The following is a 26,396-nucleotide window of genomic DNA, read 5'->3' as shown; positions in this document are numbered from 1 at the left end:
ATCAATGGAAGATGTCGCAAGTGCAAAGGAAAAACTCCAAGAATTTATTAAAAAACTTAAAAGATTGGTTTCCAAGATACACGTTCCAAACGCTACAGTCGTGAAAGCTTTGCGAAAAACACTCTGGATACACTCTCCCTTTAAAGCAAAGTTGTACGTCAATAAAACTATAACATTGGATGATTTACTTCATCGTGCCAACTGCTTCATCACCATGGAGAAAGACAAGCACATTTATATAGTAAGGCATAATACCATGAAGATGCTGGCCTCGAAGGTGGCATATACTTATCAAGAACCTCAAAAACATTCTTCTGACGAAAAGCATGACAAGAAAAATACGATTGTGTACTCCATCGTCGAGAATGATCTCATTGACTCAGCTGCAACCGCACCAGACAGACCATTAAATGTTTGAGATATACTGGTAGACCGATTGGCTCCTCAGACCTATGACAAAACTAAGTTCTACAATTTTCATACGGCAAAAATACATGATACCAAACAATCAAGGTTACTCCATGATACACTCATGACGGCGTTCAACAAAGAAATATTAACGCCCAACCGTAACAAAAGCTTGTCAAAAATAAGAAAAGCTTGAAAAAGCAGATATAAAAATTGCAATAAGTCCCAAGGCCATCCCAAGTGGATCAACCCAAAGATCAAGATGTATCCGCTCCACCTCGGCGTGATGACCCGGCTTTGGATGAATAAAGATCACAGATCACTCGGCGTATCAATGTAATCATCATCCTCGTCATCAGAAGAGAGTTCATGCACCCAAAATCTGCATGATAAACTCAAAAGAAAATTGGCAAAGACAGAGCCAGTTTTGTGAACAACAATCACTATCACCCAGTTCAGTCGGCTAACACTACCGAGGTTCTCATAAAACTCAACACGAACAACTGGGACGCATCAGTCAGCCAACCTGAAAATTTTGATAGTCGCCAAAAACTAGGCATGAATGATCAGAATAATTCTCTTACTAATCTCGGCACAAGCGATCTTCGCCAAAACATTAAACATTAGCACAAATGGTCAATACACCTCTGAGACCACATATTTGAGGGAATAGCTTAACCACTCAAAACTTGAGGATTTGAGAGAGAAAATCAGTCAAGGCAAATGAAGCAAGAAAGAGCAGTCCAAAAATCCTCGCCGTATAAATTTGATCTTTGAAGGATCATATGCAAAGAATCAGTGAGGTTGGTAAAGGAGTACCAGGAAAGGAAACAACAACAACAAAAAAAGTACTCTACCAATCCAGAGGATTGCTTCCAGCCGCATTCTCCGAAGTGTACACCACCGACATCGATACGACGCATAACAATCCTCTAATGGTGGAACCAGTGCCGTGAGAAGAGTTTTAGGGACCTAAGGCAAGTTCTAAAAATAAACTTCTTTACAACTGTAATAAAAATAATTTTTTAATATGATATATTATTTTCACCAAATACACAAGTCTAATACTGTAAAAAAATAAGTTTATAACAAGAATATATTATATAGAAAAAAATACATGAATTCAGAAAATGAGTTAATTAATTTTCGTAGAAATGTTTTTTTCTTAAATAAGTTTAAACCACTAGACTATAAATTATTTTAAATTTTAGAACCCTAAAAATAGTCATATTAATCGGGGGTCTGAGGCAAATGCCTTTTTCAATACACTGTAGGCACGCCTCTGAAACTCACAATCAGCACCTGCGAGGCACTCAAGTTTTGATTGAGTCTGGAAGCTCGGTCGATCCTTTGATCAGTCAATAAACGTCGTAAAATAACTTATCATTAAATTCTAGTGTACTTTCATTACATATTGAATTAAGATAAAACAATTAAGTAAAATTTTATTGGTTGGTTTGGCTATGGTACCAACCAATTATGTATGAAAGTATATATTCAATTTAATATATCTATATATACTATAGGAAATAATATAAAGTGGAGAAATAAGATCATAAAGATAAACATTTACAGGTTGGTTAGGCCTGGTTCAATGCAAATGAGATGAGGCAACCAACTCCACAAGACCATAGTAGTGATGAACCTCAAGTCTTAAGCTTGAGTAATATCTGCATGATAGACGGGTCATGGACATCTACTTCACAGTTCAGCGGGTGTGGATGGGCGTGGATGGATAACTTGGGGAAGGTTCAACTCATGGGGACACAAAATTATAGTCGAAGAGAGTCTCCTCTTCACTCAGAAGTAGAAGTATTGAGATGGGCGATGGAGAGCATGATGAAATATTCGACATGTCAGAGCTTTGGAACAGACTGCAAAGACTTGATCACCATACTTAAGGAGCCACAAGATTGGCCAAGTTTTGCAACAAAACTGGAGAGGATAGAGACTTTGCAGTTATGTTTCCCAGACTTCAAGATTACTCACATTCTATGAGCACAAAATCAGATTTCTGACTCTTTAGCTAGGATGGCAAGATCTTTCCATAGAGAGCTTCACGTTGTTGGTTGTTTTATTATGGTCTGGTTGCCCGGACTACCTCAAGTTTGGGTAATAGAATGACCTTTCGTTATTAAAAAAATGGTTGGTTAGGCTTTTGTCAAACATAAGAAATCTCTCTCTCATTTCCATAAGGTATATTTCTTTTTTCTTTATTTACTAAAACTCATATTTCTTAATAAATGGTAATTTGAAGTACGAAAAGTTAGAAGACTACCTATATAATTTTTTCTTGTAAAATGAGTTTTAATTTTTTGTAACATTCCGATTTGTAGTATATCTGAAAGGTTTAATAAAATTTATTAGGTTACAAGTGTCATCAAAGTGTACTTACCATTTCGATCACACATTCAAAAATAACTTTAAAATTAAGTATTCATGAGTTGGAGTAGTGAAAGGATGCATGACCTATCGAAAAGTGATTCACAATATCGTGTGACTAAGTGTAAAGTACGGGAAAAATCATGTGGTGATTGCATGGTCAGTAAAACAAGACGTTTGAGCTCTACAAAAAATTAATGCACCGTCCGTCACACGAAATCTAGTCCACATGCCGAGTGAGCGAGCGTGGGAGGTCCATTAGCCATGGGCGGCCATGGCGTCACAAGTGGTATTAAATCCCAATCCAGACGAGTGTTGAATCATGTTTGGGTTCACATTAACAAGGATAACAATCTTGTAACATTCTTTGTAGCATGGGAGGCCCATTAGCCATGAATATGTTGCGTTCTTTGAGAGAGGGTGAGTTGTAACATTCGAGTTTTGGTATTTTTGAAATGCTTAATAGAATTAATTTATCTACCTATGTCATCAAAGTGTACTTACATTTTTTAACACATATCCATAAAAAAATTTAAAGTTAAGTGTGCTTGAGCTGGATTAGTAGAATCATGAGTGACATATTATGAAGTGATTTGCGATACCGTGCAAATAAAGTCAAAGCACATAGAATCCACATAGAATGGGATCCACAAACCGAGTAAGCGGGCATGGGAAGTCCATTAGTCATGGACAGTCGGAAGCGTTACAAAATTGTTAATCTTTCCGTAAGTTTTATCGCTACCCGATATACTAGTAATTTTGGACAATAATTGCACTTTTGTTCTCATTTCACCTTTCACTCTAAAATGAAGTTTAGAATAAAAAATCAATTTCACTTTATAATAGAGTAATAAATAAAATTACTTTAAAAATTAGTAATTCATTTATTTATTTATACATTACTCTATTTTCTAATTTAAATAAAGTAAAATTGAAATTTAACTTACTTAGAATCATTTTATTTTAAAGGGACATCAGATCTGGCCGAACAACGTAGTGAAAAAAATAAAGTAACACATTGAAAATAATTTAATTTTATAATAGAATTTTTCTATTAAAGAAGTAAAGATAAATATAGAGATGATTAAAATAGTCTAAAATTTTCTATTTTTAGAAAGATACATTAGAATAAATTCATCTTTATAATATTTTTTTATATTTTAATGAAAAATATAGAAATGAAAGTAGAAATGGGTGGAAATCGCCTAATTGGTTATATATGGAAGTCTCTCTCTATGTCCATCATATCATACATATAATACAAATTTTAATCGTGACTGGTTGGTGTTCCCAAGATCTCATAGGATCCCACTCTCCTTTTGATCGTGTCCCACTCTCCTTTTGATCGTTTGTCTTTCGGTTCTTTATACGATCTTTGCTCTGTACAAAAGAAGCGCAAAATAATGTTGATTAGCTAGAAAATGTTGGATATTGAATGACAAATAGGAAGTTTGGATGTCTGGTTTATTGGTTTTAGGTTTGGATCATGTTTTAATAGTGCCAATGAAAAACTAGGCATGGGCATTTCGGGTATCGGTTCGGTTTGGGTATTTCGAGTTTCGGGTTTCGGGTAGTTCGGATAGGGACTAAAGTATCCATTTAGTACTTGACCTATTTTCGGTTCAGATAGTTTCGGTTCGGATAGTAAATGTAGGAACCGGAAAATATCCAAAAAAGTTCGGTTCTCATTTGGATCCGGTTCGGATAGTTCGGGTAATTCGGATAATTTGGATAAAATATCGGTTATTTAGAGTAAAATATCAAATAATTAGGATGATTTAGATAAAAATTTCAGATATTTCGGATAAAACTATCCTGATAGTTTCGGATACTTTCGGGTAGTTCAGATATTTTATAATAATTTAGTTATCCTCAACTATTTTCAGATACTTTTAATAGAATTTTAAATTAAAAAAATATATTTAGTTATGTTATATTTATATATAATTAATATTTTTATATATTCAGGTATCCGTTCGGTTTTCAGTTCGGTTCCGATTCGGTTCGGTTATTTCGGATATAAAAATATAGCAACCGTTCGGGTATTTGAGGATATTGGTCCGGTTCCGGTTTCGGGTATTTCGGTTCGGTTCCGGTTCGGTTCTTCGGTTCCGGTTATTTTGCCTAGGCCTAGAAAAAATTATGTAACATTTTATGTTTTCAATCCGTCTCCTATGTATGTGCGCTGTTTTATAATTTTTGTCTCCAATATATTTTTTTTACTTGTATGTCTTCCAAAAGTTTAGAAAAAATTGAAATGAAACGTTATATATACTGTGTTTGTTATTATTCCACATTTAACATGGACATCACCACCATCATCACCACCACCACCAGTTATTTCATTGACATCACCACCACTACCATGTAACATTGACATAACCACGGCCGCCGTTTGATAACGAGCATTTGGAAATGTTGCATGGATACATTATTGAAAATCAACTCTGGCCACAAGGGTGTCGAATACCGTGAATCAGAAAGAGACTATACTATTTATAGATGTTATATTCTATTATTTTGTATTGGTTATTTGTGTATGTGATAAAAGATCAGAGAAGATGACCGATTATTATTTTTCTCTATTATACATATAAAATAGATATGTAGCATGATATGTGTTATGTTTCTTGTCACTCCACCTGTAACATTAGCACTACCATAATTGTTTCATCGCTGCAACGTGTCCTCTCCTCTTTCACTTCACCACCCATAGTCTCTTCACCTTCTTTAAAAGTTCCAATGTAATATTTTTTGTTCTATTCTATTTGACTAATGTATAATAGAAATTTGATTTTACCGTAAATAAAACATGTATTATGTTCTGAAGTTGTATCATTAATATAATATTGGTTTATACGTTAACCACAGCACACCGGTAGAAGTGATTTATAAACTCAATTTTATCATTTTGTTAACCACACCCAAACAAATAATTTTAATTCACAAGTCTATTATATTTTCCATTTGTATATAGTGTAGTTTAATATTATAAAATATTATATGGGGTTAGCGTTTAGGATTGGAGTAATGTTTAGTATTTAGGGTTTGTGGATGAGATTATAATCTTATAGTACTTCAGTGATATGGAATACAACGGTGCATAAATATGTTGTTTAATAAAATAAACCGTTTATTGTAACATTTTTATATTTTAAATAACTCATCTCACTGCCTATAATAAATATAAATGAGGTAAATATCATGTTGACGTGGCTGACTCTTCTTTGTTCATATGGAATAGTTTTGAGTTTCCACACCATATGTTCTATGGGCACGTCAGTTCTTCCTGCATATGGTTACCAAGTAATTACAAAAGCAATATGTAAAATCATATGATTTTTGGCATAAAAGTTAGATTATACATTGCATCAAAGTTAATGACAATTACTTAATTTCTACTGCTAGATTGGTTAGTATGCAAATAAGCTCAAAAATAAATTCCCTTGGTTACAAGAGAAAAGGAAATTCTCTTTTTAGTATATCCTTCGTGTTTTATGGATATTGAAAGATATGTTAACTTTGTAAATATGCCGAATCGTGATGTAAATGAATAACGAAAAAAACATTTGATAGTCTAGTGACATAGGAACTTTGGACTGGTAAGCAATCTGAGTTGGAATATAAGCCCTACGCGGATCTAAACTCGTCGTTTACTGTTTATTTAAACTAAAAAAAATTATGAATAATGAGAAAAACGAAATAGACGAAGTTCATGAATCTGACATATATCCCCTCGTGATTTAATCTAACTCGTATGATTTGATTTGTCGTACGCCTCTCATATGGCATAAAACAATTGACTAAAACTCTGACCACCACAGGAATAATGACAATAGTGTATAATTTTTTATTATTAGTGATGTGTAGGGCAATCTAAACGAAACATTTATACGTGTTATTTCGTAATCGTATAGATAGTCCATAAGTTAAAGACTATTATTTGTGGGGGTTTAGTGGTCAACTTCGAATTGCAGTCAATAGTCATCGGTATAAATCTAGCAGACGTTTTAACATTATAAAACTTTGTGACTGACTGACTGTTGTTAAAACCCAAGAGAAAAAGTATTATAAAAAAAAGTTGGCTTATGATACTATCTTATCGATAGAACGATGAAATTCATGTATCTAAGTTGGCTTAGAATAAAAGACTGTTGAATCACTATAACGAAGGTGTTAGAAAAATAAAATTTGATGATGTAAATTATGTGGGTGTTGAAAATATTCAACATGTTGAATAAGAAGAAAGTGAATCCACCGATGACACATGTCACTTTTTTGAAAATTTTTGATTTTTTGATTTTCTCTTACTTAGGGGGTGATTGGTAGTTGCTGTAGGTGATGTCCACAGCCCTATTTATTTCTACAGCACCAAATTCAGAGCAATCAAGCTTTAAATTATTTTTTAAAACCACAGCTCTTAAAATAACCTACAGCTGTACAAGTGCTCTGCAGAGCCAAATATCCAAAGCAATTTTTTAGTGCTTTCAATAAAATTCTACAGCAATAAATTCTAAAGCCACAGCAAAAAATCTACAGATTTTTTTCTACAACAAAATTTTTAAAGCTACAGCCATTACCAATCAGACCCTTATTTAAAACCAATATTCACATTATAAATTAAATACTTTATTTTTATATTTTATACGATAATTTATCATTTAATTTTTTCTATAAATAGAAATTAGATTTATTTAATTTGGATATATAAAAGTAATTATTAATTAGTAAATAGGATGTGTGTTGAATGTGTGTTGAATGATTACATAGAAGAAAGAGAAGATGAGGTGAAGTGTTAAAAGATAAAGTGGAGGGTGTTGAATCTGAAAACCATTGTACATGGTCGTACATGTCATTATTCTTGTGGTGGTCAGAGTTTTAGAGCAATTATAAATAATCTCTGACAAAACTATTTGGATTTTACAGAGATCAAGGGGCATAATGTAGCATCCCCGTTTTGCAGTCTGAACTGGATCAGTCCAAGGTCGGACTGATCAGACGGGACAGACATGTTGGACATGTCATCGGGATAGTACTAGTCAGGTTAAGACGATACTGTCTGTCCAAACATAGCAGTTGAGCTTGTCGGACTAAGATGGACGGATTCAGACAAGGCAGCTGGACTTGTCTTCCGAGATCAGTTAGTCTATGTAAGGACTGACTGGATATACGTTCTGTTGGGGAACATGTACTGAACTGAACGTGTACTGGAAAGCTAAGGAAACTGATGGGAACGGTTATCCGAGGCGGTTACTGAGTGGTTACTGGAGCGGTTAGTAAGCAGTTAGCGAAGCGGTTACAAGGCGGTTACCGGAACGGTTACTAAGCAGTTTCGGAACAGTTTACCAGGCCGGTTAGAGGAGCAGTTCCTATACGCCTAACCGACTGGGACGGTTGAGACATAAACCGCTAAGGCTGTTATAGAGCAGTTGGAACTGCAGGGAGTTATGGAGAAACCGACAAGGCAGTTGGCCGAGGGAGAAAACCGTCCAGGACGGTTACGGACTGAAGGGGCGCGGGAGCGGTTGTGGACTGACGGTTTTGGAGTGGAAACCGTCCAACCACTGATTTAATCTGATTTTCGGGAATCAGAAAGGGTACATCTTTTCTGGACACGGTTCCGAGAGAGAATATACAGAGAAAAATAGAGAGAAGCACCGAGAGGGATGAAGTGCACGGAGAAGGGCTGATCGGGTCCTAATCTGACTGTCCGGCTATAGAGCGATGGTGCGTGCGGCGTAGTCTGAGTCGTTGAAGGCAAGCCGTGTACTGAATGATGGAACGGGTCGGGTTACTGAGGTATACGGCGGATACTGACCGTGGGACCGTGCGCAAGCCACATAATAGAGTCTGTCGGCTTAGTCTGTGCAGATCGGCGCCGTGTACTGGTGGTTCGTGTTCAATCGGCAGACCGTCTGGATACTGAGCGATGAATGGATTTTGATCGAGATATGCGGGTCTGAGTTTGATCACGGGACAGTGGGACCAAGTCTGGGCGTAAACCGTACCAGTTCTAGTACGGACTGGGTAGAATGGGATATGTAGCGATCTAGTCGCGGACGTACAGGAGCGAGTGAAGTGGAACAAAGGACTGGAGGAACGATGTGGTAACGTACTGATGAGGATCGTCTGGCATGGGGCACGAGTTTGCTGATGCGTATGGTTACTGACTAGATAAAGGCCGGTAAGGCTGAGTTTGGACGGACTGATCTAGGCTTGATCAGTGACTGGTTCTGGAACACTAGCAAGACTGGCGTACTATCTGTACTGGATGGCTGGTCGGAGACCAAGCCGTTTCGTCTGTTTACTTGTCACGTGGGGATGGTTGGCTGAGTGACTAAGGAACAAGGGGATTCGGTTAAATATCTGATCGAGCTGGCTGGATAAGAAGGATGGGAAGCATGAAGATAGCAAGGCAGGAGTGTATGGATGGTCAAGTAGACAACCAAGGAAGTAAGGTACATGTTTATAATACTGTCAGTCTTAGTGAATTGCTAGGATGCCGGATAGATTTAGCGAACACTGTGAACTGAACTGAACCTCATAGAGGAAAATTAGATAAAAATCCTAAGTGTTGGGAGAAATCGGGCCTCGACCTTATTTGGTCGAGGGAAGCGAACTGGGGTCGTACTGGCGGTAAGGAAAACTGGGTCAGGGCCTTTCAAGTGGTATCAGAGCGATTACGGTTCTAGGACAGATTTTGAAGGATGATACAAGATTTGTCTAGACCGAACAGACGCGGAAAATGCTAAGGGCGAGTATTGGAGAACTGATGAGAGACTTGATCTTGGGAGTGATCAAGTCGGACTTACACTTTGTATGGGCAAATGTAAGTTAGAAGTCTAACTGGAAAGAAGCTGGAGCTAAGATCATTGGTGAATGATCATATTGCTGGAATGAAGTCTGAGTTAAGATCTTTTGGAGACTGATTCGATTGCTTAAGGTGTTCTGGATAACTCAAGGGAGTTATCCAATAAATATTTTCTAAGTATTGGAAACAACCGAGAGGTTTATTTAAGTCAATGGATCCGAATTCTGAAGTGAAGAAACGGGAAAGATTGACGATGTGTATTCTGAAGCTGACTGGAGTTAGGATTGAATCAAGTGGCTCGAGGAAGACAAGGAGTTAATGAGTTTAACTCAGTATGGACATGATGTCCATAACTGAATCTGGAAAGAAGACTTCAGCGGAAAGGTTCAAGGCAGAATAGCCAAGTGGATGAGCTGAAGGTTGTGAACGGAAACAAAGTTGGACGGGTGGTCCGAGGATTGAGATGGAATCTCAATGAACTGGCTAAGCGATAGATGGATTGCTAAGAGATAACCTGAAAGAGTCAGAGAATCGGAAAACTGAATTGGACAATTCGTCCATGGAAGAGCCTAAGGACAAATGGCTAAGGCACTGATGCTGGAATGTGAGGTACGGAGACTTATATTCGAATGGAACATATGTTGAGAATGCTTAGACGGATCCTAAGATTTTCAAGGTAAAGGACAAGCTGGTATGGGAAAATCAAACTGGAAGTTTCATAAAAAGATTTTTGGAAAATCTGAGTAAGACTTACACTTAGAAAGTGGTGAGTGTACGTAAGTATGGATATAAGAACTGGACAAGGGAATTGTTAAGGTTGACTAAGCTTGATTTTCCTAGTAGGATTGTGCGGTCCGAGAGTTGAGATCATCGGAACAAGAGATTGGAAGTCAGGTGTACTCGCCAAAGACTTGTTAAGTGATCAAGAAACTACTCGGAGGTACAAGATGCTATAGATGATGAGTTGTGGTCAGAGTTTCAAAAAGTAGTAAATGATCGGTTCTTACCAGGAGCGTCTACATCAGGCAATGTACTTAGGGGCTGTGATGCTTGCTAAGGCTTGCTGGATTTTTGATGATGGCTCGAAGATTTAGGACGATCATCTGAGTTTAGATTATTGATTCCTTTCATGCGAGAGTCTAGATCAGTCTAGGTTCTTATGGCTGAGATGCTCATTTAGACTTAGCTGGATTGCTGGACGGCTGCTCGATGACTTGGAATGATAATGCCAGACCAGACTAAGTTTCTGTTTAACTAGACAAGTGGGAATGCTGAAACATTAGTGTTAGTGTTGATGATATGTCCTTAGGAACCGAGTGGGTTTGCTAAGGCATAACTGTACTGATACTGTCGGTTCTGGCGTCTATGGAAACCGAGAGTTTCCAAGGCGTGACTGTCTGTCATCGTGTGTTCTGTCTTGACGTCTGTGAGAACCAAAGGGTTACCAAGACGTAACTGTTATCGCATCGGTGGGAACCATATTAGCTCGCCATCGCGTGTCTGTATTATAGTCTGCGGAAACCCAATCTGATGTCTGTGGGAGATGTACCTTCCAAGACATAACTGTACTGTCACTGGAACTCAAGGAGTTCACTACTGTGGGTTTTCGATCGCGATGAAATCATGGATGGGAACAAGTGAGAGATTGCCATCACATGTCTGTAGGACGTCTGTCTGTTTAGTATAATGAACTGATGTTATTGAGAACTGTTGAGTTTTCTAAGACATAACTGTGACTGAGTCAATGGGAACTAGATGAATTTACATTTTCGAAATGTGAACCGGGAAGGACTGAGAGTCCGAAAGGAAAAACTGTGCAAAGGATCAAGTGTAGGGTCCGGTAAGAAATGTCTGTAAGGATCAAAAATGATCCGGAGGTGTCAATAAAAATCAGTAAAGATTTGAAAAGAACAGTTGTCGATCATAAGTGGTCAGGGACTGGTTAGAATCAGGGAGTGATCCGAGGAAACCACTGTTAGGACCAAGATAAGATTCATGCATTCTGAAAAGATTAAGTTCCTAGTATTCGGAGTTAGGCCATGCTAAGGAACACTGGAGTGCGAAAATCAAACAGTCAAGTCAGGATGGACAGAGACTCGTTTGGACTGAGTCCTAGAAGGACTAAGGTTAGGTTAGTGAATGACTGTGACTGGTTAAAGAAAACACTGGAAAACTTAGCTAAGGTAGTGAGTTTAAACTTCGAGAATTGAGGTAAACTAGTCAACACTGTTGGGAGTTATGTTCTCACCAAAGTGTGTGCCCAAACACCCAGAGATTTCTCGGAAGTTAGAACTACTATGCTTAGTGAGTTGGTACACTGAACATAGTCTGTTAATAAAAAAAAATGGCAAAGAGACCGGATCGAATAATATATATCTGAGATCAAATCAAAATGTGATTGTGATCAGGAAGTCTGGAACACAGTAATGGTCGAGTGACCGAAAGTTTGAGAATACAGTTAAGGCATGAGTGTCATCTGTTGGGATTCATTCCAAGTGGGGGAGACTGATCTGATTGGGTAGAACAAAGTTCTATTAACTGCTGAATTCGAGGACGAATTCATTCCAAGTGGGGGAGACTTGTAGCATCCCCGTTTTGCAGTCTGAACTGGATCAGTCCAAGGTCGGACTGATCAGACGGGACAGACATGTTGGACATGTCATCGGGATAGTACTAGTCAGGTTAAGACGATACTGTCTGTCCGAACATAGCAGTTGAGCTTGTCGGACTAAGATGGACGGATTCAGACAAGGCAGCTGGACTTGTCTTCCGAGATCAGTTAGTCTATGTAAGGACTGACTGGATATACGTTCTGTTGGGGAACATGTACTGAACTGAACGTGTACTGGAAAGCTAAGGAAACTGATGGGAACGGTTATCCGAGGCGGTTACTGAGTGGTTACTGGAGCGGTTAGTAAGCAGTTAGCGAAGCGGTTACAAGGCGGTTACCGGAACGGTTACTAAGCAGTTTCGGAACAGTTTACCAGGCCGGTTAGAGGAGCAGTTCCTATACGCCTAACCGACTGGGACGGTTGAGACATAAACCGCTAAGGCTGTTATAGAGCAGTTGGAACTGCAGGGAGTTATGGAGAAACCGACAAGGCAGTTGGCCGAGGGAGAAAACCGTCCAGGACGGTTACGGACTGAAGGGGCGCGGGAGCGGTTGTGGACTGACGGTTTTGGAGTGGAAACCGTCCAACCACTGATTTAATCTGATTTTCGGGAATCAGAAAGGGTACATCTTTTCTGGACACGGTTCCGAGAGAGAATATACAGAGAAAAATAGAGAGAAGCACCGAGAGGGATGAAGTGCACGGAGAAGGGCTGATCGGGTCCTAATCTGACTGTCCGGCTATAGAGCGATGGTGCGTGCGGCGTAGTCTGAGTCGTTGAAGGCAAGCCGTGTACTGAATGATGGAACGGGTCGGGTTACTGAGGTATACGGCGGATACTGACCGTGGGACCGTGCGCAAGCCACATAATAGAGTCTGTCGGCTTAGTCTGTGCAGATCGGCGCCGTGTACTGGTGGTTCGTGTTCAATCGGCAGACCGTCTGGATACTGAGCGATGAATGGATTTTGATCGAGATATGCGGGTCTGAGTTTGATCACGGGACAGTGGGACCAAGTCTGGGCGTAAACCGTACCAGTTCTAGTACGGACTGGGTAGAATGGGATATGTAGCGATCTAGTCGCGGACGTACAGGAGCGAGTGAAGTGGAACAAAGGACTGGAGGAACGATGTGGTAACGTACTGATGAGGATCGTCTGGCATGGGGCACGAGTTTGCTGATGCGTATGGTTACTGACTAGATAAAGGCCGGTAAGGCTGAGTTTGGACGGACTGATCTAGGCTTGATCAGTGACTGGTTCTGGAACACTAGCAAGACTGGCGTACTATCTGTACTGGATGGCTGGTCGGAGACCAAGCCGTTTCGTCTGTTTACTTGTCACGTGGGGATGGTTGGCTGAGTGACTAAGGAACAAGAGGATTCGGTTAAATATCTGATCGAGCTGGCTGGATAAGAAGGATGGGAAGCATGAAGATAGCAAGGCAGGAGTGTATGGATGGTCAAGTAGACAACCAAGGAAGTAAGGTACATGTTTATAATACTGTCAGTCTTAGTGAATTGCTAGGATGCCGGATAGATTTAGCGAACACTGTGAACTGAACTGAACCTCATAGAGGAAAATTAGATAAAAATCCTAAGTGTTGGGAGAAATCGGGCCTCGACCTTATTTGGTCGAGGGAAGCGAACTGGGGTCGTACTGGCGGTAAGGAAAACTGGGTCAGGGCCTTTCAAGTGGTATCAGAGCGATTACGGTTCTAGGACAGATTTTGAAGGATGATACAAGATTTGTCTAGACCGAACAGACGCGGAAAATGCTAAGGGCGAGTATTGGAGAACTGATGAGAGACTTGATCTTGGGAGTGATCAAGTCGGACTTACACTTTGTATGGGCAAATGTAAGTTAGAAGTCTAACTGGAAAGAAGCTGGAGCTAAGATCATTGGTGAATGATCATATTGCTGGAATGAAGTCTGAGTTAAGATCTTTTGGAGACTGATTCGATTGCTTAAGGTGTTCTGGATAACTCAAGGGAGTTATCCAATAAATTTTTTCTAAGTATTGGAAACAACCGAGAGGTTTATTTAAGTCAATGGATCCGAATTCTGAAGTGAAGAAATGGGAAAGATTGACGATGTGTATTCTGAAGCTGACTGGAGTTAGGATTGAATCAAGTGGCTCGAGGAAGACAAGGAGTTAATGAGTTTAACTCAGTATGGACATGATGTCCATAACTGAATCTGGAAAGAAGACTTCAGCGGAAAGGTTCAAGGCAGAATAGCCAAGTGGATGAGCTGAAGGTTGTGAACGGAAACAAAGTTGGACGGGTGGTCCGAGGATTGAGATGGAATCTCAATGAACTGGCTAAGCGATAGATGGATTGCTAAGAGATAACCTGAAAGAGTCAGAGAATCGGAAAACTGAATTGGACAATTCGTCCATGGAAGAGCCTAAGGACAAATGGCTAAGGCACTGATGCTGGAATGTGAGGTACGGAGACTTATATTCGAATGGAACATATGTTGAGAATGCTTAGACGGATCCTAAGATTTTCAAGGTAAAGGACAAGCTGGTATGGGAAAATCAAACTGGAAGTTTCATAAAAAGATTTTTGGAAAATCTGAGTAAGACTTACACTTAGAAAGTGGTGAGTGTACGCAAGTATGGATATAAGAACTGGACAAGGGAATTGTTAAGGTTGACTAAGCTTGATTTTCCTAGTAGGATTGTGCGGTCCGAGAGTTGAGATCATCGGAACAAGAGATTGGAAGTCAGGTGTACTCGCCAAAGACTTGTTAAGTGATCAAGAAACTACTCGGAGGTACAAGATGCTATAGATGATGAGTTGTGGTCAGAGTTTCAAAAAGTAGTAAATGATCGGTTCTTACCAGGAGCGTCTACATCAGGCAATGTACTTAGGGGCTGTGATGCTTGCTAAGGCTTGCTGGATTTTTGATGATGGCTCGAAGATTTAGGACGATCATCTGAGTTTAGATTATTGATTCCTTTCATGCGAGAGTCTAGATCAGTCTAGGTTCTTATGGCTGAGATGCTCATTTAGACTTAGCTGGATTGCTGGACGGCTGCTCGATGACTTGGAATGATAATGCCAGACCAGACTAAGTTTCTGTTTAACTAGACAAGTGGGAATGCTGAAACATTAGTGTTAGTGTTGATGATATGTCCTTAGGAACCGAGTGGGTTTGCTAAGGCATAACTGTACTGATACTGTCGGTTCTGGTGTCTATGGAAACCGAGAGTTTCCAAGGCGTGACTGTCTGTCATCGTGTGTTCTGTCTTGACGTCTGTGAGAACCAAAGGGTTACCAAGACGTAACTGTTATCGCATCGGTGGGAACCATATTAGCTCGCCATCGCGTGTCTGTATTATAGTCTGCGGAAACCCAATCTGATGTCTGTGGGAGATGTACCTTCCAAGACATAACTGTACTGTCACTGGAACTCAAGGAGTTCACTACTGTGGGTTTTCGATCGCGATGAAAGCATGGATGGGAACTAGTGAGAGATTGCCATCACATGTCTGTAGGACGTCTGTCTGTTTAGTATAATGAACTGATGTTATTGAGAACTGTTGAGTTTTCTAAGACATAACTGTGACTGAGTCAATGGGAACTAGATGAGTTTACATTTTCGAAATGTGAACCGGGAAGGACTGAGAGTCCGAAAGGAAAAACTGTGCAAAGGATCAAGTGTAGGGTCCGGTAAGAAATGTCTGTAAGGATCAAAAATGATCCGGAGGTGTCAATAAAAATCAGTAAAGATTTGAAAAGAACAGTTGTCGATCATAAGTGGTCAGGGACTGGTTAGAATCAGGGAGTGATCCGAGGAAACCACTGTTAGGACCAAGATAAGATTCATGCATTCTGAAAAGATTAAGTTCCTAGTATTCGGAGTTAGGCCATGCTAAGGAACACTGGAGTGCGAAAATCAAACAGTCAAGTCAGGATGGACAGAGACTCGTTTGGACTGAGTCCTAGAAGGACTAAGGTTAGGTTAGTGAATGACTGTGACTGGTTAAAGAAAACACTGGAAAACTTAGCTAAGGTAGTGAGTTTAAACTTCGAGAATTGAGGTAAACTAGTCAACACTGTTGGGAGTTATGTTCTCACCAAAGTGTGTGCCCAAACACCCAGAGATTTCTCGGAAGTTAGAACTACTATGCTTAGTGAGTTGGTACACTGAACATAGTCTGTTAATAAAAAAAAATGGCAAAGAGACCGGATCGAATAATATATATCTGAGATCAAATCAAAATGTGATTGTGATCAGGAAGTCTGGAACACAGTAATGGTCGAGTGACCGAAAGTTTGAGAATACAGTTAAGGCATGAGTGTCATCTGTTGGGATTCATTCCAAGTGGGGGAGACTGATCTGATTGGGTAGAACAAAGTTCTATTAACTGCTGAATTCGAGGACGAATTCATTCCAAGTGGGGGAGACTTGTAGCATCCCCGTTTTGCAGTCTGAACTGGATCAGTCCAAGGTCGGACTGATCAGACGGGACAGACATGTTGGACATGTCATCGGGATAGTACTAGTCAGGTTAAGACGATAATGTCTGTCCGAACATAGCAGTTGAGCTTGTCGGACTAAGATGGACGGATTCAGACAAGGCAGCTGGACTTGTCTTCCGAGATCAGTTAGTCTATGTAAGGACTGACTGGATATACGTTCTGTTGGGGAACATGTACTGAACTGAACGTGTACTGGAAAGCTAAGGAAACTGATGGGAACGGTTATCCGAGGCGGTTACTGAGTGGTTACTGGAGCGGTTAGTAAGCAGTTAGCGAAGCGGTTACAAGGCGGTTACCGGAACGGTTACTAAGCAGTTTCGGAACAGTTTACCAGGCCGGTTAGAGGAGCAGTTCCTATACGCCTAACCGACTGGGACGGTTGAGACATAAACCGCTAAGGCTGTTATAGAGCAGTTGGAACTGCAGGGAGTTATGGAGAAACCGACAAGGCAGTTGGCCGAGGGAGAAAACCGTCTAGGACGGTTACGGACTGAAGGGGCGCGGGAGCGGTTGTGGACTGACGGTTTTGGAGTGGAAACCGTCCAACCACTGATTTAATCTGATTTTCGGGAATCAGAAAGGGCACATCTTTTCTGGACACGGTTCCGAGAGAGAATATACAGAGAAAAATAGAGAGAAGCACCGAGAGGGATGAAGTGCACGGAGAAGGGCTGATCGGGTCCTAATCTGACTGTCCGGCTATAGAGCGATGGTGCGTGCGGCGTAGTCTGAGTCGTTGAAGGCAAGCCGTGTACTGAATGATGGAACGGGTCGGGTTACTGAGGTATACGGCGGATACTGACCGTGGGACCGTGCGTAAGCCACAGAATAGAGTCTGTCGGCTTAGTCTGTGCAGATCGGCGCCGTGTACTGGTGGTTCGTGTTCAATCGGCAGACCGTCTGGATACTGAGCGATGAATGGATTTTGATCGAGATATGCGGGTCTGAGTTTGATCACGGGACAGTGGGACCAAGTCTGGGCGTAAACCATACCAGTTCTAGTACGGACTGGGTAGAATGGGATATGTAGCGATCTAGTCGCGGACGTACAGGAGCGAGTGAAGTGGAACAAAGGACTGGAGGAACGATGTGGTAACGTACTGATGAGGATCGTCTGGCATGGGGCACGAGTTTGCTGATGCGTATGGTTACTGACTAGATAAAGGCCGGTAAGGCCGAGTTTGGACGGACTGATCTAGGCTTGATCAGTGACTGGTTCTGGAACACTAGCAAGACTGTCGTACTATCTGTACTGGATGGCTGGTCGGAGACCAAGCTGTTTCTTCTGTTTACTTGTCACGTGGGGATGGTTGGCTGAGTGACTAAGGAACAAGGGGATTCGGTTAAATATCTGATCGAGCTGACTGGATAAGAAGGATGGGAAGCATGAAGATAGCAAGGCAGGAGTGTATGGATGGTCAAGTAGACAACCAAGGAAGTAAGGTACATGTTTATAATACTGTCAGTCTTAGTGAATTGCTAGGATGCCGGATAGATTTAGCGAACACTGTGAACTGAACTGAACCTCATAGAGGAAAATTAGATAAAAATCCTAAGTGTTGGGAGAAATCAGGCCTCGACCTTATTTGGTCGAGGGAAGCGAACTGGGGTCGTACTGGCGGTAAGGAAAACTGGGTTAGGGCCTTTCACATAACCCGAAAATGTAAATATAAATTATCACATTGAGAATTTTACTTAGACATAAACAATATGTAATAGATTTGGAATATTGTCCATTTACTGTCAATTAATTTTAATTTGGAAAGTTATAACATTTAACATGGTATCAAAACCCCTAAATTTAATTCTAAAAAAAATTTTAGTACATCGATCTGCACTCTTATAATTGCTCTCAGATCCAATAATAATAATATGCAAGATTAATGATTAAAAGAGCTATTATTTCGAAAGAATGTATAAAGATTATGTAGAGATTAAACCTTAATGTTTAAAAAGTTTGTGAATATAATTTTTTTTTTTTTGCGAAAGATGCATGGGTCCAAAGCCGCCATCCGCCCCAATGTCAAGGTTTAAAAACACTTTGCAAAAACATGGCCATGGTGGTACATTTTTTAAAAAAAGCTGGTGCGCTGTTGATGTAAACTTCTTGTTATTTATAGAATATTTGTTAATTTAATTTGTGGAATTTTTTTGGGAGTAACAAGATTCTATAAATAAAATAAGAAGATATCATTTTTTGTTACCCCAATAAATCAATTAGGCCGCCTGACTTGTGTCGAATAATGCATACTTCATTTTTTACGATAAAAGGTGTTTATTATTGCAAGATCGAGATTTATTCTTCAGTATTTTGTAATAATGCTGCATATCACTATCCATATTCAAATATGATAGAAAATGCATGTTTGAGTATTGATGGTTGTTTCCTTCTTCTTCTTCTTTTTTTTTGTTAAAGAAGATAACGTAGTAAAAAGTATAATTTTTTTTACTAAATAATTATTTCTTGCATATTTTTAAGTAGGATTTTACATATTTTCATTCTTTTTCACTAGTTATAATTAGTTCATTTATTTTATTTTCTAAATAACCCAACATCATTTATTACAGAAATACAAAACATAATTTATCTTTTAGAGAAATTTCATTAATTATTTTTACCATAATTTTATTTTACATGTTAACTATGAAAATTTGACATATTTGAATAAATTATTCTATTTGTGACAATAATTCAAAATGGTTAAGAAAGATTTATTTAAAAAAAAAAATCTTTATAAAATTAGTTAGATATGGATATTCTCTTATACGATTGGGTAAGTGTTGTCTTTTCGGATATTAGGTTTTTGAGTTTTGAAATTAGGCTCCGTTACGATATTATAAATTTTCTGGTGGGTTTCTAGTTGGGTCATCCTATGTTTAGGTAAATTCAGTTCTGATGTGTAGAAACCTAAAAATATCAAAAATAACCTATGTGTCTAAAATGAGTTAGGATATTTGTACAAAAAGTAACTATATTGTCTGATTCAGTTTGAGTATTTTGTATCCAAACTAAAAATAACTTGAATAACAAAATAACCAACGCAATCATATTATCTTATTCGATTCGGGTGATTATAATGTATAGGCGTCTAAAATATTCAAATAACCAATATACAATTAATTTTATGGTGACACATATAAAATATATAACACTAATTGTTGAAAACAAATACTCTCTATGTTTCACAAAGTGTGTCATTTTATGTTATTTGTATGTTTTACAAAAGGTGTCATTCTACATTTTCATGCAACATTATACATTAAATTTATCTTTTACCGTTTTGAATAGCCAATATATTTTTATTTAAACCATTTTAATTTAATTAAGCATACATTAAATAAATACATTATAGTTTGTTACTCCCACTGAATACAAATATATGATGTTTATGGTTTTCCACACATATTAAAAAACAATAGATATACTCTTTTGGTTATTACTTTTTGATTTTATCAATAAAGTTTCACTATTCATAATTTCGTTTTTAATTTATGTTTCTTTTTAAAGATAAATAAATTAATTATATCATAAAATATCATACATTTGTATACAAGATAAAAAGGTAGAATATCATATATTTGTATACAGAGGATGTATACAATTTTTTTTAATCTCCGTGAAATGTGTTGAAACACCCACACGGATGTGATGATCAATTTATAGTAGACATTTGCCAGCAGACACATTTGCACTCCATACCTTATTTCCCTCCAATTTTCTTCGTCCCATCATTACCATTTTCCCTCCTATTCTATGGTATCCTACTTTTTTAGTATATTGAGCTAATTTGTTCTTATTTAAATCCAAGAAAGGTAAAAGGCGTGTATGAAACACTATGGCCTTTATTGGTAATATGCGGAATGACATTAAAAACCGCAATTCCACAAGAATTTATCAATCAATTTTTTTTTTTGAAATACAACATAAAACACAAAGACGCGGATTTTGTGTTTCGCTGACAATAATACAAAATAAATTCCATTAGTTGAAAAGGTGAGGTTTTAGTAAATTTTTTGTGGAATCAACTTTTTCATATTGTTTAATTATATGAAAATAATATTTTAAAATATTAACTAAATATTATAAATTATGAATAATTATGGAATACACAATACTAATATATAACTTCATTTTAAAATATATGTTAATGTATTATTATTAACTAGTGTTACTCCCGTGCTAAAGCACGGATCAAATTTATTGTATTTTAAATTTAAAAAATGTGTGGTCTCTTTTATAATTAAATAGAGCAATTTATATAAAATGTTAACTTTCTGTAACATTCACCCTCTGTAACGTGAATATACTTTATCTTCTTTAAATTAAATTATTAATTGCAATAATTTATAGGGGTTAAAATCAGATATTTTTACTTCTAGTATTTCCAAGTACTCTATATTTTTCTCATTACCATTTTTTGTTGTGGCTGTTAATTTTCATCCAATCAAAAAGTTTTGAAATTTTTTATTTGCCTCTTTTTCCCAAACGTTATCAAAATCATCACTCATATATAATTTCCTATGAATATAGAGAAAAATCGAATGGATTAGTAAAAATCGACAATATGTTTATAATAGAATAAAAGTGCTTATTGTTACCTCATGTTTCTGACGTAAATTGCTCAATAGTATTCAAGATGCTTACTGAATTCTTTCTTTACATTTTCTTATTGGTTATAGCAATGTTCTCTAGCTCCAAATTTTGTCGATGATTCTTGAAATCCTTTAAGAAGCAAGCATAGTAACAATTTCTTGTCAATTGCTTTCCAATACGTTTTCTGCTTTGGTAGCAAATTGATAAAAAATTTCCTAAAGATAAGTCACAAATCAGATATGAAAATCAGTTTATAGATAAAAGAAGTAGAAAAATAATTTGTCACCTTCATTTACTGATAAATGGTGAGAAACTGGCGTCCCTGTTAATTAAAGGATTTCAAAAATCATCGTGAGAATGTAATAACTGTCACAAAAAGATGTTAGAAGCAATGGAAAAGTACAGTGGTAATTAAATCATTTCTAAAAAGATTATTTCAGAAATGATAAGCATAAAAACCATGAGAATATAGACAAAAAGGGATATCAATAAAAAGATTGAGAAATTCTTGTCTATTTTGATCGTTTAAAAAGTTGCAGAGCCACCATATGTGAACCTATGAGAACATGAAGAAAAAGGAAGAGCAATCTGGTGGAGTTTGAGAATAACTTAGTCGATTGATATATTTATTTTTTGACATCAGTCGATTGCTATTTATACAGAGAAAAAACAGTTTGATAATGAAGAAGAAAATTGAAACCTGGGATGAAAATTCCGAAATAATTGGAATTTAAGTAGTTAGAGTTGCAGAAAAAATAGGGAATGAAATAAAAGAATTTAATCGACAAACTTTTGTTAAGCAATGCCATGTGTCAGAAATTTAGTGGTGAGGTGACTTATTCTTTAGTATATAAGGAATGTATTTGGAATAAGATGAATAGTTAAGATAAAATAAATGTTTTGGTTAGATTTAATTGGTATTTTTATCATAAAATTATATTTAGTTATTTATAGCTATTAATTTTCAATAGATTAAATAATGTATTAGTTCTTTTTTAAATAATCTATATTCCGTAATTTCGTAAAGTTTATCCAATTGTTTAGAAAACTATTCCCAACTTTTTCAGCAGATTTCAAAATTTTCAGAAGCTTAATTAATTTTCTGCGGCTGAATTATCTTTTTCCGCGATTCTGTGATTAACCATTATTACCAATCGAAACCTAGCTTTTACTTTTAGTTTTAGCGTGGTGAAACAATAGTTTGTTTAACACTTCTTAACAAAATAAAATTAGAATGATACAAAAAGAATCTAATATCAATACTTTGTTTAAATGCTGTTACCTCCATTAATTAGCATTCTGATTATGAACAAATGTTTAATTGTGCAAACCATAAAATTTCCGGCTTGTTTCTTAGAGATTTTTAATTATCATGGAAGTTCTAATAGAAGACTGAGTTTAACTCTTAATTTTTTTTAAACCATTAATTTTTTTCTTTCTAAACCTAAATTGTTTACTTACCCAAAATTCGCTTACGGTTGCAAATAAAACATAATGTGGGCCTTGGCTATTTTTTACTAACATAAATATAAATGTAAAGTCTACCATTAAACACATTTTTTTTTCTCAAATAACTGTGTAAGGAAAGAATGTGTAATGCAAAAAAAATCATTGGGTACAAAAAAAATATGTGAGTATCTTTTTTGTCAAAAATAGGTATTTATTTCTTTGTATTTGGTGTGACCATTGTATTTATATATTTTGAATTGTATAGATATCGTCGATTCCAATATATAAATACATGTAGCTATATAATGACTTCTTATTTATATTATTTTATATACAAATTTGTTTTTGATTAAATTTTTAATGTGCCTGATCAAATTTTGTCAAATTTGTTTTAATAAGATATATTGCTAGAAGACATGTGTAAGTGTGATAAAAAGGATCATAAATTACTAAAAATTAAAATTATACTAATACTTATTATGAAATTGATATTTGTAATGAAAATGTTTAAATACATTATTTTATAAATTTAAGACATAATTCTCAAACCATAAAATATATAGTTTGTTAATATAGACGGAAAAGATCAAACTTTGAAATCTAAATGTTTTGTCGGACATTAAATTGAGGTAGAATGAAATTAAACTAATAATTAAAAAATTATATCATGATTATGTGAGTACCAAAAGTTAGACAATTATTCATGATTATGTGAGTACCAAAAATTTAGACAATTATTGAGAGAAACAAAAAAATATAAAACACACATGAGTCTAGAGTCGCCCAAGAGAAAAGTAAGGAGCAGCCACGACCGGAGTCTTTGTTCGCACTTGGGTCAACGTTTTCGAGAAGATAGGGAGAGACGAGAGAGTGAGACATTCTTGTGGACTATATATACTACCTTGCAACAACTAGTAATTAATCTAATAAATTTTTATAGTGTATAAACATACGATGGCTTATGGTTCTGAAATTCTGTTTGGGTGCACGGTGCACTATGACTTAAACAGTATGGTCTATAAAGCTAAAAGTGTAGTTAAGTAACATACAATATAAACTCAATAAAATAATATTCAATAAATTAAAAATTGAGATAAATTAATTTTCAAATTAAAATATAATATAATTTGATAATATAAAAATAACACTCTTAGAAGAAATTAGGTAAATATATGATTTCAATAAAATTATAATTAACAATTACCATATATATTCCTCATCAACCCTATATTTCGTAAGTGAAATTCTCATATTTTAAGGACACTGATGGAACCAGAAGCAACAACCCTTATTGAAAGTATCCCGTTAAGTCAATCTTCTACGTTAGACAGAAACGTATGTTATTTTACACAGTCAGAAAATATACGATTAAAACTGAATATTAATTAGAATATCTCTATCTAGCAAGGCTGGTCTTAGGCAAAATCGGATGAAAATTCACCTAGTCCCTAACTATTTTGAAAAATATTACATAGACATATGCCCCCAAATTTATAGAAAAACCTTTAAAGTTTAAATTTTTAATTGAAATCTTAATTAAATCGCCTATAGTCTCTGAAATCTCTAGGCCGTCCTTACTATCCAGACAGACACTAGTTTTCAGGCCTGATAGACCCTTCGGGTACACACATGGAAAATAAAATGTTCCCCAAGGGTAGGATATTTTTTTGGCAAATTATTCAGGTTGTTTACCAGTCAGGAAGAATCTTCAATCAAGAGGAATAGAATGTGATTTCATTGTCAAAGATATAGAGCAAAAGAAGAATCAATAAATCATGTTTTCTTTGAATGTGCATCCGTTGTTCAGATCTAGATGTTATCAAGGATACCCACACACCCATGTAGCTTCTTTTTGCGTTCAGTTTTCATGAACATGGATTATTAATTTTGGAGGATTACGTCGCACTTAAAGATGCATAATTTGCCTGGATTCTTTAGTACATCTGGAAAGAGCAAAACGACAAGCTTTTAAATAGAATTGATAGAGATCCAAGATACATGATAACTTGCGGAAACAGAATTAACATTGTGAAGGAAGCCAAATCTCATTAGGGTAGAGTGGAACCCAACCATTCAACGAATCAGAGAAAGTTTCAACGAATGTAGGAACTTTCGCGATCTCACATGTATCCAAGACTCAAAACACAAAGTCATACAGTCTTGCACGTGGAGTTAGATGTCAACCAACCTACTTCGTTTTCATCGACATTCAGTCCTATATTTAGTTAGCAAAGTCTTAACCTAGTCTTTTTATGCTGGTAACCAAAAATACCACCTTCAAAGCTTACATAAATTTTTATAAAAATTTAAAATAATGTTTGTTTTATTTTTATTTTAATAGTTTAGGGTTATTTTGTAAAAGTACATTGAAAACACATTTATATTATAAATTGTTTTATACATAAAAATAAAAAATAATAAGAAAGAGATTAAAATACATCTATCAAATTTAATAAATATATAATATTAAAATACTTTTATATTAAATATAAAAATTATTATAAATATATAAATCTATTTTAAATTATTATATTAATAAAATATCATAATTTTAACACTTATAAAACATTTACTGTATGTTATTATATAGGGTACTCTCAAATGATTTGAATTAGATTTTGTATAAAACGTATTGTTGATGGGATACAAGATTACGGGTGCCAGTTTTATATTTATTCAGAATAAAATAATTTTTGTTAATCAAGTTTATGTTAATATGCTTAAGTTATAGATATTTAAAGACGCCATTATATAATAACATACAGTAAAAAAAAAGACGCCATTGATATTATATTTTGCATTTTTTTTTCAAATTGAGTTTGTGAATATTAGTTAGATTTTACTTTGCATATATTATTTGATATTACATACTTTAATCATGAAACATCAAATCAAAGTATTTGTTGATTTGTCAGATCGAATTTGAAGGAATTAAAGGTAAATTGACTCCTCAAAAAGTGGCGGATCAAGCATATTATCAAACAAGCCACCTTGTAAATTTGGTAGTTTATATTCCATACGAAAACATGCAGATTTAGATTGTAGTACTCGGATATTTAATAACTAGCCAAAAAGAATCCATTAGAGTGTTTATTTGATTGTGTTTTTGATTAGATTATCTTACATAATATCAGTATCATCGTGTAATATTTTTGAACTTTGATTAGATATGATGCGTCTGGTCATCCGTAAACCTCTTACGTGAGATGGAAACACGAATTTTTATGATTTTTCTTTTTTGCGTTTTGGATTATGACTTTCAATTTAGGATGATCTTTGTTTTATTACAAGAACAAAATCTTTGACTGATGTGTGATGTTACATGCATTACAAGTGAGATTAGATTTGAGGAATTTGTATCATTAATATGAATTTAAGGAAAAAAATCACCTCGAATAATTTTTTCTTCTCCTCGAATAGTTAGGTAGTTATGCATACTTAATCTTATATGTTTGGCTTAACGAGCAATAGAGACGATGAACTTTTCAAATTCGGCATCTTGAAGATGACTACAAGTCTAGGAGCGATAGTAATAGTTTCTTTTTTTCAACAACTATTCATTCGATGTGGTTGCGATTCGAACGGTGTCGTGTATTAGACTCCTTACTTGTAGACCTTCCTCGTTATTTCCAATTAAAATATTTGGAAAA

The 26,396-nt window shown here is 36.2% G+C and overlaps 1 long non-coding RNA gene across 1 annotated transcript; it reads right to left on the bottom strand.

Moving 5' to 3' along the window:
* Positions 1–495: 495 nt before the first annotated feature.
* Positions 496–26,377, bottom strand: LOC117127997. Its single transcript, XR_004451063.1, has 2 exons — positions 21,584–26,377; positions 496–21,426 (listed from the first exon to the last, which is right to left on the bottom strand). It is a non-coding gene; the product is annotated as an uncharacterized LOC117127997 (long non-coding RNA).
* Between the last annotated feature and the right edge of the window lie 19 nt (positions 26,378–26,396).

This window comes from Brassica rapa, chromosome A09 (genome assembly GCF_000309985.2).
Source record: "Brassica rapa cultivar Chiifu-401-42 chromosome A09, CAAS_Brap_v3.01, whole genome shotgun sequence".
NCBI classification, from domain to species: Eukaryota; Viridiplantae; Streptophyta; class Magnoliopsida; order Brassicales; family Brassicaceae; genus Brassica; species Brassica rapa.
This window is presented reverse-complemented; position numbering and strand designations above follow the sequence as displayed.